At 37.0% G+C, this 15,426-nt stretch overlaps 1 pseudogene; it reads left to right on the forward strand.

Annotated features, from left to right (window-relative positions):
* The first annotated feature begins 3,174 nt into the window (after window positions 1-3,174).
* LOC120204088 lies at window positions 3,175-14,319 on the forward strand (annotated as a pseudogene).
* The last annotated feature ends 1,107 nt before the right edge of the window (window positions 14,320-15,426 follow it).

The following is a 15,426-nucleotide window of genomic DNA, read 5'->3' on the forward strand; positions in this document are numbered from 1 at the left end:
AATCTTCATATAGCCCACGAGCTCTTCAAGCGAAATTTCTCTTTTCTTATGCTTAAGAGAGTTGCGGTAGTCAGACCAGGACTTGGGCAGCTTCTCAATGAGAACATTGGCTTGCATCACCTCGCACATTTGCATCCCTTCGGTGATGATGTCAGCGACTAGGTTCTCATAGTCATGGACTTGATCCATTATCGGCTTGTCATCAGTCATCTGGAATTTGAGCCATTCGCCGACAACGTACTTCTTGATTCCAGCATCGTCCGCACCATACTTTTATAATTCTTTCCATCAAGTGCATCGAGCTTGGAAAGATTGGGTATCAGTTTTCTCAAAGGTGTTGACATGATTGCAGTATATAGAATTCGTTTCTAAATTGTTGGATATATGAACTGCAAAACTACACCGTTAGCACTGACTGGAAATATAAACAGTAATTAAAAGGAACAGATTCGTAAACCGTATCGTGGTATAACCACTGCCTTAGAAACAAATTCGCCCCGATGTGTGTAATCATTGTAGTAGGCGGACCGTCCCCCGAGGTTAACACGGTCGCTCCGAATTCCGTACACCCGAAATCGGAGTGGACTGCCGGTGGTATTGCTCTTCTTATCGGAAAGCACAGAAAGAATAATTGTAGAAAACACTTTGAGAGTGAATTGTGAATGTTGAGAGTGAGTTGAGAAGCTGAATATAGCCCTCAATTTATAGGCTAGAAATAGGGTTAAAATCGTCCATAAAATTTCATGATTAAATCTCTTCTTTTGTAACAGCTGAAACGTCTAGATGAACCTGACTCAAAAAATAGTCCAGGTTCATTGCATCATTGTTCAGCTATTATAACTCCCGAAATTATATCATGTAACCCATGGAATTAAATCAAATAACTCCTGTAACTCCTGATATTAACAGCTTGTCTCTGTACAAAGCTGGAAATCAGTCCAGATACATCTTAACGTTTTTTTATTTAATTTAGGAAAAGCTGTTTAATTTCTGATAACTCTCATAAACCAGCTGTTATCATTTGAAATTAAACAATCATCAACAACCTATAAATATCAGTTGAAATCTTTCACATTTTTCCATTTGTTTCTTTCAAAGAGAAATTCCTCAAGAATTTTCTCTAAAAAGATAGTATCCGCGCGGACTTGTCGAAGACACGTATTACCACGACCACGAGCCGAGCTGAGCCGAGACGGACGACGACAGCGGCGGTGTGCGAGAGTCCCCCTTGTTCTCTTTCACTCAACAAGGAAGTGGGAATTTCATACTATAAATACTTATTCCCAATAGTGTTTCCAATACTATATGGGATTGAGCATTACCAACAGTTGTTAGTATGCAACTATCCCTACTCAAAATATTCATTGGAACACAAATGAAGGTGCATTAGGGAGTCATAGATGACATTAAATCATCGAAGTTGAGAAGAACTGGCCGGTTCATACTTCGTCCGCAAGGCAAGCATCGGCGTTTATACAGACCCTTATTCGTGTTCAGTTCGACCTTTCCGCACTTCCGTGCCAGGAAAATCATATGTGGTGCAAATTGATGGCCTTTTGTCTTTGTTTAGGGTTGAATCAGGCCATTGCATTGTTCAGCAACTTGACTCATATGAGTTTGCTTACTGATAGCATAAATATAAACATTTGGTAGTATGTATATAAGCATATATAATATGAGACAAGATCGGTTGAAATATGATAAAATATAAAAGTTTTTTCAGAATAAAACATAGAAAATATATATAATTATTATAATGTTTATCCTTATATGTGTTTTTTTAATTATTTCTCTATTTTTATAGAATAAAAATGAAAATTTTTTATTTATTTTAGGTTAGGTCGAGGTATATTTTAAATTAAGTATAAAATAAGTGTTCAAACTATACATATTTTCACGAATATGTGTACCTATAATATATTTTGGTCCATCTAGGTGTCTAATGTTACAAACTTTACCCTTTTAGGTGGTCGGACCGTCAACGAAGTTAATTTCTTCCGTTAAGTGACACGTGTCACAATTTGATAATTTTAAAAAATAAGACACATAAATTTTGAAATAAACCCAAAACTTTGAAAATCTTCAGTTCAACCCCTAAACCCACACCAATAAACACCCTTTCCCGTCGACGAAGGTCAACCCGACCTCACCTTCCCTGGCGATCAAAACCCCTATGAAATCATGATCGATTGACGACAAATCGATGTTTTATACCCCTCGAATCCTAGGTTTAAAATCGCTATTCCATTCTATTCATACGACCAATCGACAACAAATAGGACGACATATGACTAGGAGGATGACAGAGACTACGCCGACGACGGTAGTTGTGGCTGGAAAGGGTGGCAGCTGTGGATTAAGGGTAGGATTTGAAGATTTAATAATTTAAGAGAAATTTGTTTTTTTATTATAAATATAATAATATTTTTAATATTTAAAAAAAATCAAAATCATCAGATTGTGACATGTGTCACTCAACGGAGGAAATTAACGTCGTTAACGGTCTGAATACCTAAATGAACCGAAAAATACTATAGGCACCTATTTGTGAAAATAAATATAATTTAGGCACTTATTTTATACTTGAGCCTATATTTTAACTTCAAGTTTAAAGTTAAATTTAGATCGAATAAAAAATTATCAAATATTAAATTAGGTTAAAAATTTTAAAATTTTAAATTAAATTTAAAAGTAAATTATGTGTTTAATACTTAAACTATCAATTTTTGTTCATTTTAATATTTAACATTTCATTTTAATTTAAAATAATTTGAACCAATAGAGTTATTTTTTTTCTTTTTCTCTTTTTAAATTTTGAATAATTTGTATTTTTTTGTTTGGCTGAGATCTCACAGTCTTCTCCAACATCACATTTCGAAACGCCCAAAGCCAAAGCTGAAAGCAAAATACTAACCTTCCAACAACGAACAACGGTTGCTTGCAGAGAGTGAAAACAACGTCACATCCGAAACCTTTTCTTTACTCTTCAACCAAGCTGCTGATAGATCCGAGTCTTCAATTCTGCTTCTTTTACTTTATTGATCGTATTTATGATCACCTCGTAGATCAACTCTACGCCATTGTTCTTCTTTCGCTGTTTTGGTAATTGCCCCTTCTCCTCCTTTTTCTTTATCGTCGTGTTTTTATTGTTAATTTATGATTTTTGAACAGTTGAAGGAGTGTATTGTTTGATCCAGAGAAGAAATGGTGGTTTCCGGGCCAATCACGCCTGGACAGGTACGGTTTTGAAATAATTTGAACTTTTACTGATCAAGTGTTGCGGATTAAGTTTAGATTTAGTTTCTCAGATGAACAATGTGATTTTTGAGCTGACTTTTTATTAGTAGTTTTTGTTGTATTGACTTTGTCATTTCTATATACTAAGTTAGGATTCTGTTATTTTGTTATTGAGATTGTGTACTTTTGTTCACTATATTGTTCCATGGATCATCATTTCTCTTCTTTTCTTTTTTTTTTTCTGAAATTTATATATATATACGCGTGTCTGTTATCATGCAAACAAAATGACGGTACTTCTAATGTTTGACATCATTTTCTCTATTTAAATTAGTGCAGATTTTCTTTTTTTCTTACAAGAGTATAAGAATTTTTATGGTTACATTGTATTCACATAATTGTGTTCTTTTTTTTATAGGAATGGAAGGCCTCGTTAAAACCCCTTCATGATTAAAGGATCACAAAGTGCTCCTTAATCAGCGGAGGAAAGAGTGCCTAAATATTTCATTAATAACCACAAATTACAAAAACTTAAAAACAACCATACAATTTCTCTTGCCAATAACCAACCCAAAGCCTAACAGATAAACTAACCAACCAAACGAAAACATCATATCTATCCAATACCAGCCTTAGCTAAACTATCAGCCTCAACATTTGCTGACCTAGCAACCCATATAATACTACCATTCAAACCTCTAATCGTATCGACAATAGCTGTCACAATGTCTAAGTACACATAGGGACAACGGTCAATACTCTTGACCCATTCCACTGCTAATTTACTGTCTGATTCAACAATTAACTTGTCCTTAAAACTCTGCTGAAACGGCGCAAAGAAGGATAACCCTTTCTTAATAGCCTTAAGTTCTATCAAAATAGGAGGACCTGGACCAGCAGCCTCTCGAAAGGAACCCAACACCAAACCATCATGAGCCCTTAGGATGCCCCCAACACCACTCTTCCTCCAGTCTGTAATCACTGCCGCATCAACATTCAACTTAATAAAGCCCTTTGAAGGGTGAGACCAAGACACAATTTTGATGATAGGAGAGCCTGATAAAGAGAAACAATCCCCAAGTGAAGGGTCACCGATTAGAGAATCCTTAGAAATAGATACAATCTTGTAATAAGCTAAGAACCAAGCAACCAACCTACATCTTGCCATAAAGAATAGATCAATCTGATCTACCCTGCCCCCCTCGAACACAACGACATTCCTACATTTCCAAATAGTCCATAGCACCACCCCCAGAATGAATGACCAAATTTTAGAATTAGGAACCAATTCATCCCAAGCAACCATAAAACTTTGAGCATTGACTTGAAAAACAGAAGAAACTCCCCAAAAGCTCATAAATTTATTCCATAAGGACCACGCCACCAAGCAAGAAAAAAATAAATGTGATGAGGTTTCATCCGCCTTTTCACACAAAGGGCAAGCAACATCATCAATAGCTGCGACTCCTCTCCTCTTTAACTCAATCTTAACTGGCAGTCTCTGCAACACCACTTGCCACAAAAAGACCTCCACTCTAGGAGGCACTAATCCCCTCCAAACGAACTTCTTCCAAAAAGGATCTGTTGAACCAGCAGGTCAACAAGACTTAACACACGAACTGACAGTATAGACTCCTTCCCCATTCCCACACCAAACCACCCCATCTGATAACTCCTGAGAAAGAGTGATATTATGGATCAAAGCCATTAAATCAGCATACTGAGAAGATTCCCAATCACTCAAATTCCTTCTCATATGAACATGCCAAGACCACACTGTTGACCGAAACTTCCCAAACTCAATCAGCTTCCCATTCTTGTTTATAGACAAGACAAACATTCTAGGAAAAACCACTTTAAGAGGGGAATCATGTGCCCAACTATCAAGCCAAAATCTGATGCTCCCTCCATCCCCCACTCGAACAATAAAATTACTTCGAAACTTAGCTCCAAACTGATCTTGCTTGAAATGGTTCTAGACCACCGATTTCCAAATCCAAGAAGCATGTGTTGGAAGTTTCTCATTAAACATTAGAAAACTTGGATCCAGATTGTATTTACAGCATATAACCTTCTTCCACACTGACTCTTTATCATTAGCAAACCTCCAAGACCATCTCCCTAAAAGAGCTCTATTCATATAACTAATGTCCAAAGCACCAAGACCACCAACACTTTTTCCAGAACACACTTTTGACCAATTAACCCAATGGATTTTTCTGTCCTCAACTCCTCCTCCCCATAAAAATCTGGCCATGATGGAATTTAGCTTGACAATCACCGATGAAGGAATCTTAAACATGGACATGAAGTAAATAGGAAGGGAACCCAAAACTGCCTTTAATAAAATCAGCCTACCCGCCATTGATAAAGTCTTCGCCTTCCATCCTGCTAGCTTCAAGTGAAACTTTTGAACTACCGGATCCCACAACAACATAGAATTTCTCTTAGCGCCAAGAGGCAACCCCAAGTACTCCGCAAGAAAATGTCCTACTGAACAACCAATAGCATTAGCCCACTAAAGAACCTCTTCCTCATTAATATTAATACCAAATAATCTGCTCTTAGACAGATTTAGCTTTAAACCAGACATAACCTCAAATACACGAAGAATCCTCTTAACATTAACAATCTAAGTCCTCGAAGCATTGCAGAAAATGATGAGATCATCTGCAAATTGCAGATGAGATAAATTGACTGAGGCTTCATCTTTACCAACCACCAGACCACTAAATAACCCCGAAGATACTGCTTTACGGAGCAGCATATTAAGCAGTTCCCCAACGAGATTAAATAACAAAGGGGACAAGGAACATCCCTGTCTAAGGCCTCTAGCCATGGAAAATTCAGCAGTTTGAACCCCATTTACCAAAACTAATACCGAAGCAGTAGAAACACACATCCGAATCCAGCTGCACCATTTTGAACCGAACCCCATCTTAGCCATCACTTTAAATAGAATATCCCAATCTACCGAGTCATAAGCCTTTTTGAAATCTACCTTAAAAACAAAACCCTTCAACCCTTTCTTCCTCCATAAATCAATACCTTCATTAGCAATAAAAAACAATCCAAATTTGCCTCCCAGGAATAAAAGCAAATTGAGTCTCACTGATAATATCATTGATGCAACATCTCATCCTTCTCGAAAGACACTTAGAAAGGATCTTATACATCCCACCTACAAGGGAAATAGGTCTGAAATTATCTAAGCTTCCAACATTTGAGCTTTTCGGGATGAGAGTTAAGAAAGAATGGTTAATGCCATGCTCCCACTCCTTTCCTAAATAGAAATTATGGAAAAACTTCAATATATCACCTTTCAAAATAGACCAAAACTTCTTAAAAAATCCCATGTTCAACCCATCTGGCCCAGGGGCTTTATCACTGTCGCAAGAATTAATGGTCTCCCAAATCTCATCTTCTGTAAACTCCTTTTCTAACAAAAGATTCTGCTGCATAGAAATTCTCGAAAAATCCAACTTGATATCCTCCACTTCCAATGTTGAACCACAGTTAAAAACTTTAAAGAAGTGTTCCCTGACACTGGACTTAATAGTACATGGATCCTTGGTAATGACACCATCAATATTTAGAGCTAGCAGAGAATTCTGCCTCCTCCTAATAGATGCGCAAGTATGAAAATACTTAGAGTTACGGTCTCCACCATTAACCCACTTCTCTCTCGAATTTTGAACCCAAATTTGCTCCTCGATTCTGAGTAGTCTCCGAAGCTCATTTCGCAAGAACCTCAACTCTGTCAAAATGACAACATCATTGGAAGACATATTTTGTTGCAACCTCATTTCAATATGATGAATTTTATCTTGTATCACTGAAATATCCACTCGAGGAAACTATTTTCTATCCCCAGACCAGCTCTTAATAGCAACCTTAGTATTCCTGAGAATGTTAAAAATTCCAGCATATGACTTCTCTTCCTTGAACACCTTAATAGACTCAGCAACCATCTTCTCAAAACCATCCTCATTCATTAGATAACTAAACAGTCTAAAGGGTCTCTTACCCCAATTTTCTTCCCCAGCCTCCAAACTAATTGCATTATGATCGGAGATAGATTTAGACAATAGAAACTGGTTGAAACCGGAAAATTCTGCTAAGAAATTAGAATTCACCATAAACCTGTCTAATTTTACAAAAGTCGGCGACTCCCGATTACTACTCCAGGTAAAATTCCCCCCAACAAGTGGCAAATCAATAAGCCCCGATTGCTGAATAAAGTGATTGAAAATTTCCAGTGAATTCATGTTCTGAGCTCTGCCTATCTTCTCCTCTAAATCCCCACCCACACACAAAGGGAAACTGAACCCGCTTAAAAACATTTCCAGTTCATCGAAAAAACCAGCCTTCTCTTCCTCCACAGACGGACCATACACATTATGAAGCCCACCTAAGATGATTGGATTGAACTTTCAAGACAGCAATAAACCTCCTATGAATATGCTGATCTTCAACCTCAAACGTACTCTCATCCCAACAACTTAATATACCACCAGATGAGCCTGAAGTTGGTGACTCAATGAACCCCTGCAGCCTATTCAAACCACTTCGCCTAAAGAAAGATCTTGGTATCTTTTCAAGTTTTGTTTCTTGAAGAAAAAGAACCACTGGTTTTTTCTCAGTAACAATTTTTTGCACAGCCCTATGTTTCTCTTTCTTACCCAACCCCCTAACGTTCCAAGACAAGATACTTAGCTTAGTCATGATATTCATAGTGATAATAACCCAAAATAGCCCTACGACGCTTAAGGACAAGTAGCCCACTCAACCCTTTCTCCAATTCAACATCTTATGTATAAAAGCTTCCTTCCCTCTTTGAAATATTCCAATATCTTACTAACTTCCCATGTAGCCATTGCTTCCTCCAACAGCAAGGGAAAAGCTGAAGAGGATATTGTATCAACACTAACATGATCTACTGCTTCCCTAATGAGAGACCTTTTAAGTCTCCTGTAAGGTCTGATCGCCCTAGACCTGTCCATATCCTTAACCGAACAACCAACAACCTCTGAAATTTCAGAAAGACAACCTCTAGAAATTAAAGCTCTACCCAATTATTACACACCTGCACAACCTGACTCCAGATCTTTCTATCCTTCGACCTACAATAAGTTTTTCTGTGACTTTTGATTAATTTCCTTCCAACCGGAGCAGTCTTCATGGATAGAGAGCTTGCAGAACATGTTTGTGAACCAGCTCTTGAACTTATCAACTTAAAACCAACCGCAGACACCCCTCCAACTTCATTCCTTATTGAATCCTTAACTGTATCTGGTGAAAAAGAAAATCGGCCCATAGTTAATTGGCATTTTTCTTGATCCAGGCAACTCAACCGATGTTCTCCAAGCCCACAATGAAGCCCAATCCCCTGGTCAACTATGTCCTGCTTATAGAGATCCTCCCCCGTACTTTTCCCGCTTCTCTCACTTTCAAAACAACCTTTTGACTTTTCATGCTTAGAGGAGACAACTCTCTCGGATTCTGTGATATTACCAAGTTGTGAACCTAGTACCTATTCCTGCACCCTATTATGGGTTTCTGACATTTCCTGACAACCCACGTGACCTCCATGCTGCGCTTGAACATCCTCTAGACTCCAAACGGAGGATCTCTCCACCCAAGGATCTTCTGGAACATCTTCTTCAACCATTTCTGAAAATTCAGGAAAGAAAACATCCCCACCATCAACCTTAATTTTTATCAAAAATTTCCTTCGTAGTAATGGTAGTGTGATCAGGATATCAAAAGGGCTAACAACCCTGAGAAGCATCTGTGCAACTCTACAATCAACTCTGAGCAGTTTCATCTTTGATTTTTACTAACTTACCCCACCTGGATACCACCCTAGTGAAGAACGGAACGGACCAACAATTTAAAGGAACTCCTATCATGGAGATCATGCAAAAAGCTCGGGGTATGCTTTCCTCATCCAAAACAGGCTCCAACCTTTCAAACCAAAAGGACAAAGCTTCCCATTTTCCTTCCATCACTAAATTCTTCTCCTCCACCAATTGGAACACAACCAGACACGCATTCTTAGCAAAACCCCACCTGACAACCTTTACATTGATTCCGTCATTCCTTAAGGCTTTCTGCACAATATAAAATTCAAAAATATCTTTGCAAATACCAGTAAGTGACGATCTCAGCCAGACCCTATCCTCCACCGGGATAAAAACATCCTTAGAGTTTTTCGACTCCTTCGAATTAAAATGACTTTCTTCTTGCACACCTTCTGACTGTTTCAACATCCCAACAACCGCCTCCTTATATGACCTACCATCTGAAGAAGGCACTCTTCCAACCTTTTCCCCACTGATACCACCACTCTTTACCCCATCCGCCCTCCCATCAATCTGCCTCTTTGACCTAGATGATTTCTGATATTTGGCTACCGCCACTGAAATCCTCCTCCCATCAATCAAGACGTTGTTCATCTTTTCCACTGCATTACACAGATCCTCCTTGCTTGCGAAATGTACGAACGCAAACGTATTAACCTTATACCGCGGTCTGTTATTGATGAACAGAATGAACACCTTAATAACTTTACCAAAATGACTAAAACGAGCCCATAAATCACTACGACGCACACTCCTGCTAAGATTATCAACGAAAGCTGACCAAGTAAATCCTCCATGAACCTCTCTAAAATTAACGACAGAAAACTTGCTTTTACAAGACTCACTCTCTCTCTCTCTAACTCTCTCCATTTTTTGGTTCACATAACTGTGTTCTTGGTTTTAAGTGTGAAGAGATTTGATGGCCTGTAGCTTAGTGACAGCTTAGAGAATGATTTCATGTATTATGGTTTTATTTTGATAATACTAGTCTTTCAATTATTGGGAAAGTTTTTGAAAATTTACTTGATATTTGATGAAAAGAACTTAGGGAATCATATTTTTATTCAATATTTACCTGCAAATAGGAGTTTCCTTTTTTCTTCTTTTAATGTTCTTTGACCATGCCTGTATGTCTATATTTGATTGCCCTATGCCAGCTTTAATTATTTCATTTGTTCTTGTGCATGTGTTATCTTATCTTTCTTCGCACTTTTTTGCTTATTTCATTTTTTCATAGACACTATTTTTGCCTGAAATACTTGATGAAGCTTTTTTTTTATTATGTTGCAGGTGTCTTTTCTTTTAGGAGTTATTCCTATTTTCATTGCATATGTCTTAGAGCACAAAAAATCTGCATCTCATTCTAAAGTGTAAGAAAATGCTTCTCTTAGGAGTTTGAATTAATGCACAAATTTGATAAGCCTTATATTCGTTGGATTTATTGACTTCATTATTTGCTGATCCTGACGGCCGTGTCTCAATTTGCAGCCATTCAGACAATAATCTGGTTGAATTAGGAGACGAGACAGTTAAAGACGATGATCGGGTTCTTTTGCTTGAAGGAGGTCTTACTAGATCAGCATCTGCTAAAGTCCATAGTTCAACCATCAAAAACAAACTTGATTAGGTTTCTTTCTTTTGGTTTCAGTGTTTTAGTGGAGTTTTCCCCTATCATGCTCTTTACATTTATCTTACTATTAACTTCTTATGATTTTCCAGGTTTTTGACTATGGAAGACTCTTTTCTGATGGAAAATCGAGCAATTTTGAGAGCAATGTTAGTCATATGCAGAAATACACTTTTTTTGTCAGATTTCTTTTTCGTCTTATTTTTCACTATTCAATCTAATGCAGGGCTGAATTTGGTGCTATCCTAGTTTACTTCTATATATGTGACCGCACAAATTTACTAGGAGAATCTACCAAGGTGCATTTGTACTTGTTTGTGCAATCGATTGTAATTTGGTTTTCATGATTTCCTCTCTCTCTCTCTCTCTTTCTCTCTGAAAAGCTTCCCTAGTATACTGTTGCATCTGCATACCTAATAGGGTCTTGATTTTCATTTTTATATGTAATCATATTTGTAGTGCGTTTTGGTCATGATCTCATCTGTGCTTTCTTGTTGGTTTTTATTCCTCTCCCCTTCCCTATGGAACATAAGATGATTTAATCTGGGTTTCCTGGTTTTGTAAAAGCTCTTCAAGTAAATTTCACATTCCAGTACCCTCGGACCTCATTGTTTTTCTTACTTTCCTTCTAGGCGAATGTTATTTGTATAAGCAATCTTATTTCTTACCTTTGTACTTGCTTCTTCCTTGATTACTCAGCTTTTGGAGGATATTAATCTGTAAGAAGGGAATTATTTATCTAATGTGTATTATTTCTTATGTGTGTTCTGTTCTGCAGAAGTACAACCGTGACCTTTTCCTCTTCCTTTATGCTATTCTCATCATAGTTTCAGCAATGACTTCTTTGACGAAACATAATGATAAATCAGCATTCTCAGGAAAGGCCATGCAGTACCTCAGTAGGCATCAGACTGAAGAATGGAAAGGATGGATGCAGGTGAGTGTTTTTTTGTTGGATGATCTTTAGATCTGCAATGTATCGCATGGGTCAATTTCAATCTTTATCAGATTATTACATTGCTTTTGTTTGCAGCTCCATGGGAATCCATGATATCCGCTGACCTTCTCTTCTGCACCAAATAGATTTTTGGAGTTTAATCAGCTGCACTTACATGTGTTTTTGGCTTTTACAGGTCCTATTTCTAATGTACCATTACTTTGCTGCAACGGAGATATATAATGCAATACGTGTCTTCATTGCTGCATATGTTTGGATGACTGGATTTGGCAACTTCTCATACTATTATATTAGAAAGGATTTTAGTTTAGCACGTTTTACCCAGGTAATATTCTCTCTTTGAGATAAAATGCCATAACAGCACTCCAGTTGTGTATCTCATATTTTTATACCTATAAGAAAACCCGAGATCATTTATAATTTGATGCAGATGATGTGGCGGCTAAACTTCTTTGTGGCGTTTTGCTGCATTGTTCTCAACAATGACTATATGCTTTACTACATCTGTCCAATGCACACACTTTTCACGTTGATGGTGTATGGAGCTCTTGGGATTTTCAACAAGTATAATGAGAAACCTTCGGTGATGGCCGTGAAAATTCTGGCATGTTTTCTCACGGTTATCTTTATTTGGGAAGTTCCTGGAGTCTTTGAAGTATTCTGGAGTCCTTTGGCTTTCCTTTTAGGTCAGCAACCTGCCTGCTTCTTTCTTCGACTTCTTTTATGATTTTTGATGGGGCCAAAAGGGAATTCTACCGTTACTTCCATCTTTAAACTTGAATCTGAAGGGGATAAAAATGAAATTACACCATTTAGGGGGGTGCATGGCCCTTGCCAGCCCCCATCTGCCTCCACCCCTGGCTTCGATACATTATAGCCGTTTGCTTATATCAGTTATTTTTCTCCCTTCAAATGGCAGGTTACACAGATCCTGCAAAACCTGATCTCCCTCGTTTGTATGAGTGGCATTTTAGATCCGGTCTCGACCGCTATATATGGATAATCGGAATGATATATGCTTATTATCACCCCAATGTAAGTTGTTAAAACTTTTTAGCTACCCGAAAGTCATGTCACTTGGTGCACAAGTAACAATCTCATTACAATGTTTTGAATCTTAGGTCGAGAAATGGATGGAAAAGTTGGAGGAATGTGAACCCAAGAAGAAAATCTCAATCAAAGCAAGCGTGATTGCAGTTTCTTCATTCGTAAGTTGACTGATCTTTCGATCGTTATTATTCCGATTATGCTTATTGGTTTTTGATGGAAGCTTCTTCTTGTTGTGTATGTTCTTATATGCGTCAGGTTGGCTATATGTGGTACGAATATATCTACAAGCTCGACAAGGTTACATACAACAAATACCATCCCTACACATCTTGGATTCCGATAACGTGCGTATTAAGGATTTCTTTTTGTAGTTTACTCCGAATACTTCAGCTTGATTTTTGGGATCTGAGTCATCTGACTATCTTCTTCTCTGCTTTCTTGTGATTCTAGCGTCTACATTTGCTTGCGGAATTGTACCCAGCAGCTTAGGAATTACTCTTTGACTCTCTTTGCGTATGTTTCTACACTATGACTAAATCATTCGATCAGTGCATCCGTTGTTATTTTGCACTTAAGCCTAATTATGCTACACTTTCGTGCTTCTCAGGTGGCTCGGCAAGATAACTTTAGAGACTTACATTTCCCAGTTTCATATCTGGCTGAGGTTCGTTCAAAGTTTCGTCATTTAAATTGGTTACTCAAAATCTATATAAGTTAACCTAGATAAATAGTTCTGCTTCCGGTTCAGTGGTGAAAGAGTAGCAAATTTACAGGTCTATAACATTCTCATAAGTGCAGGTCAGACGTGTCTAACGGACAACCCAAATGGCTTCTTTCGTTTATCCCAGAATATCCACTTCTCAACTTTATTCTCACAACTGCCATTTATGTCTTGGTAAGCAAATTTTCTCCGCTCTTCCGAATTTTGTCGAACGAACGGTTAATTTGTTCATTGGCCATTCATCTTGCCCTTCCGCAGGTATCTCATCGATTGTTCGAACTAACAAACACACTTAAGTCCACTATCATACCAACAAAAGACAACCAACGGCTGCTATATAATTTCATATATGGAGTAGCCATTTCCCTCTGCTTGTATTGCACCTCACTCATTCTTCTTCAGATTCCTCTTTTAACTGTAAGCTCTTAATCCCGACGAACCAGTAACTAATTTCCGAATTCTACAACGACGTTTCTTTTCTGCGACGCAGCTTCTTCCGAACTAGAGATTATCAGAATTTACCATGTTCTTAACCCACATATATTGGTTCCACCATTACAGGCCTGAGAAAGCATGATTCATCGAGTTAGAGCAAAAATAAAAATATGATTGCAACAACTGTGAGTAAAAATGGCCTCGATTTTTCCCCGTCGAGCTGAAACTAGCGATTTCGGCCTTTGACCGGCGGAGACGTCGATGGTACAGAACAGGCAGGCAAGCAAGTTAGAGGAAGTAAATCTTTCTTTTATCTTCCATTCTGTTGTAACATTGCAGAAAACCCTGCATATATTGTGTTTCCTTTTGAATTTTGTTTTGAAGTTTTTGGGTCATTCATTGATGAAAATGTAGATTCTATGCGACATAATTCAATACTAAATGCAATTTTTATTGTTGTGAGAAGAAAAAAAAAGAATTAAGGTTAATATCTAAAATTATAATGAAAATTTATAATCATAATCGTAAATTAAACATATAGTTAAAATATATAATTAAGACAATTTCTCATAATCATTGAAACAAAACTAGCAACTTAAGATTATATAAGGATTTTATAAGGAAAGATGAAAACCTAACCAAGAAACTCGAGCGACGTGAAAAGCTATACAAAAAAAAGAATCAAATAAGCATATAATAGTCTGATCGTATCGATAAACAAATCACAAAAGGGAATCAAATTATTGAAAGATTACCGTCAAATCGTAAATCAATCTCGAATAGCGTGAAAAGTTATCCACAAACATATAACGGGTATCAAAATCCATTCCGAGAGTTTAAAGCAGGGAGGATCAACAATATAACATATAAATGTTATCTTGATCAGTCGTGACGATATCAAATCACCCCTTGGTAAAAGACAAATGAAAACAACGGTCAAACGATCGAAAAACGTGTCAAAAAGCATAAGAAAATGTCATAAAGACATGAAAGTGTGACATTCATGCAGACTTATTAAAAACAAAAAAAAATAAAATAAAATAAAATGACAATAGAAAAAATTGGTATCGACAACCAATATTAAATTTGGTAATGTTGTCGATCGATAAAATTGAAAGTAAAATGATGAACAACTTACCAATGAGGGAAAATTAAGAGAAAAAGTGTAATTATCTTTTATTAAAATGTTGAGTTAATTTCATCATATGTCCCCAAACTATGATTCTCATTTTAAATTAGTCTTTAAACTTTTAAACATTTCAATTTTATCCTCAAACTATGACTCTCATCCTAAATTAGTACTTAAACTTGTGAACATTCTAATTTCATCCCCAAACTATGAATCACATTCTAAATTGGTCCCTAAACTTTTAGATCTTCCAATTTTATACCCAAATTCATCCAAATATGTAATCCATTTCAATAATAGTTTAACCTAAATTTTATTTTTTTCAACCATATAATAATATAACTTGGCCTAATGATTTTATTAACAAGAGATGTGATTAATATATACATATAATTTAGGATTAAA

This window comes from Hibiscus syriacus, unplaced genomic scaffold, assembly GCF_006381635.1.
Source record: "Hibiscus syriacus cultivar Baekdansim isolate YM2019G1 unplaced genomic scaffold, ASM638163v2 tig00010533_pilon, whole genome shotgun sequence".
NCBI classification, from domain to species: Eukaryota; Viridiplantae; Streptophyta; class Magnoliopsida; order Malvales; family Malvaceae; genus Hibiscus; species Hibiscus syriacus.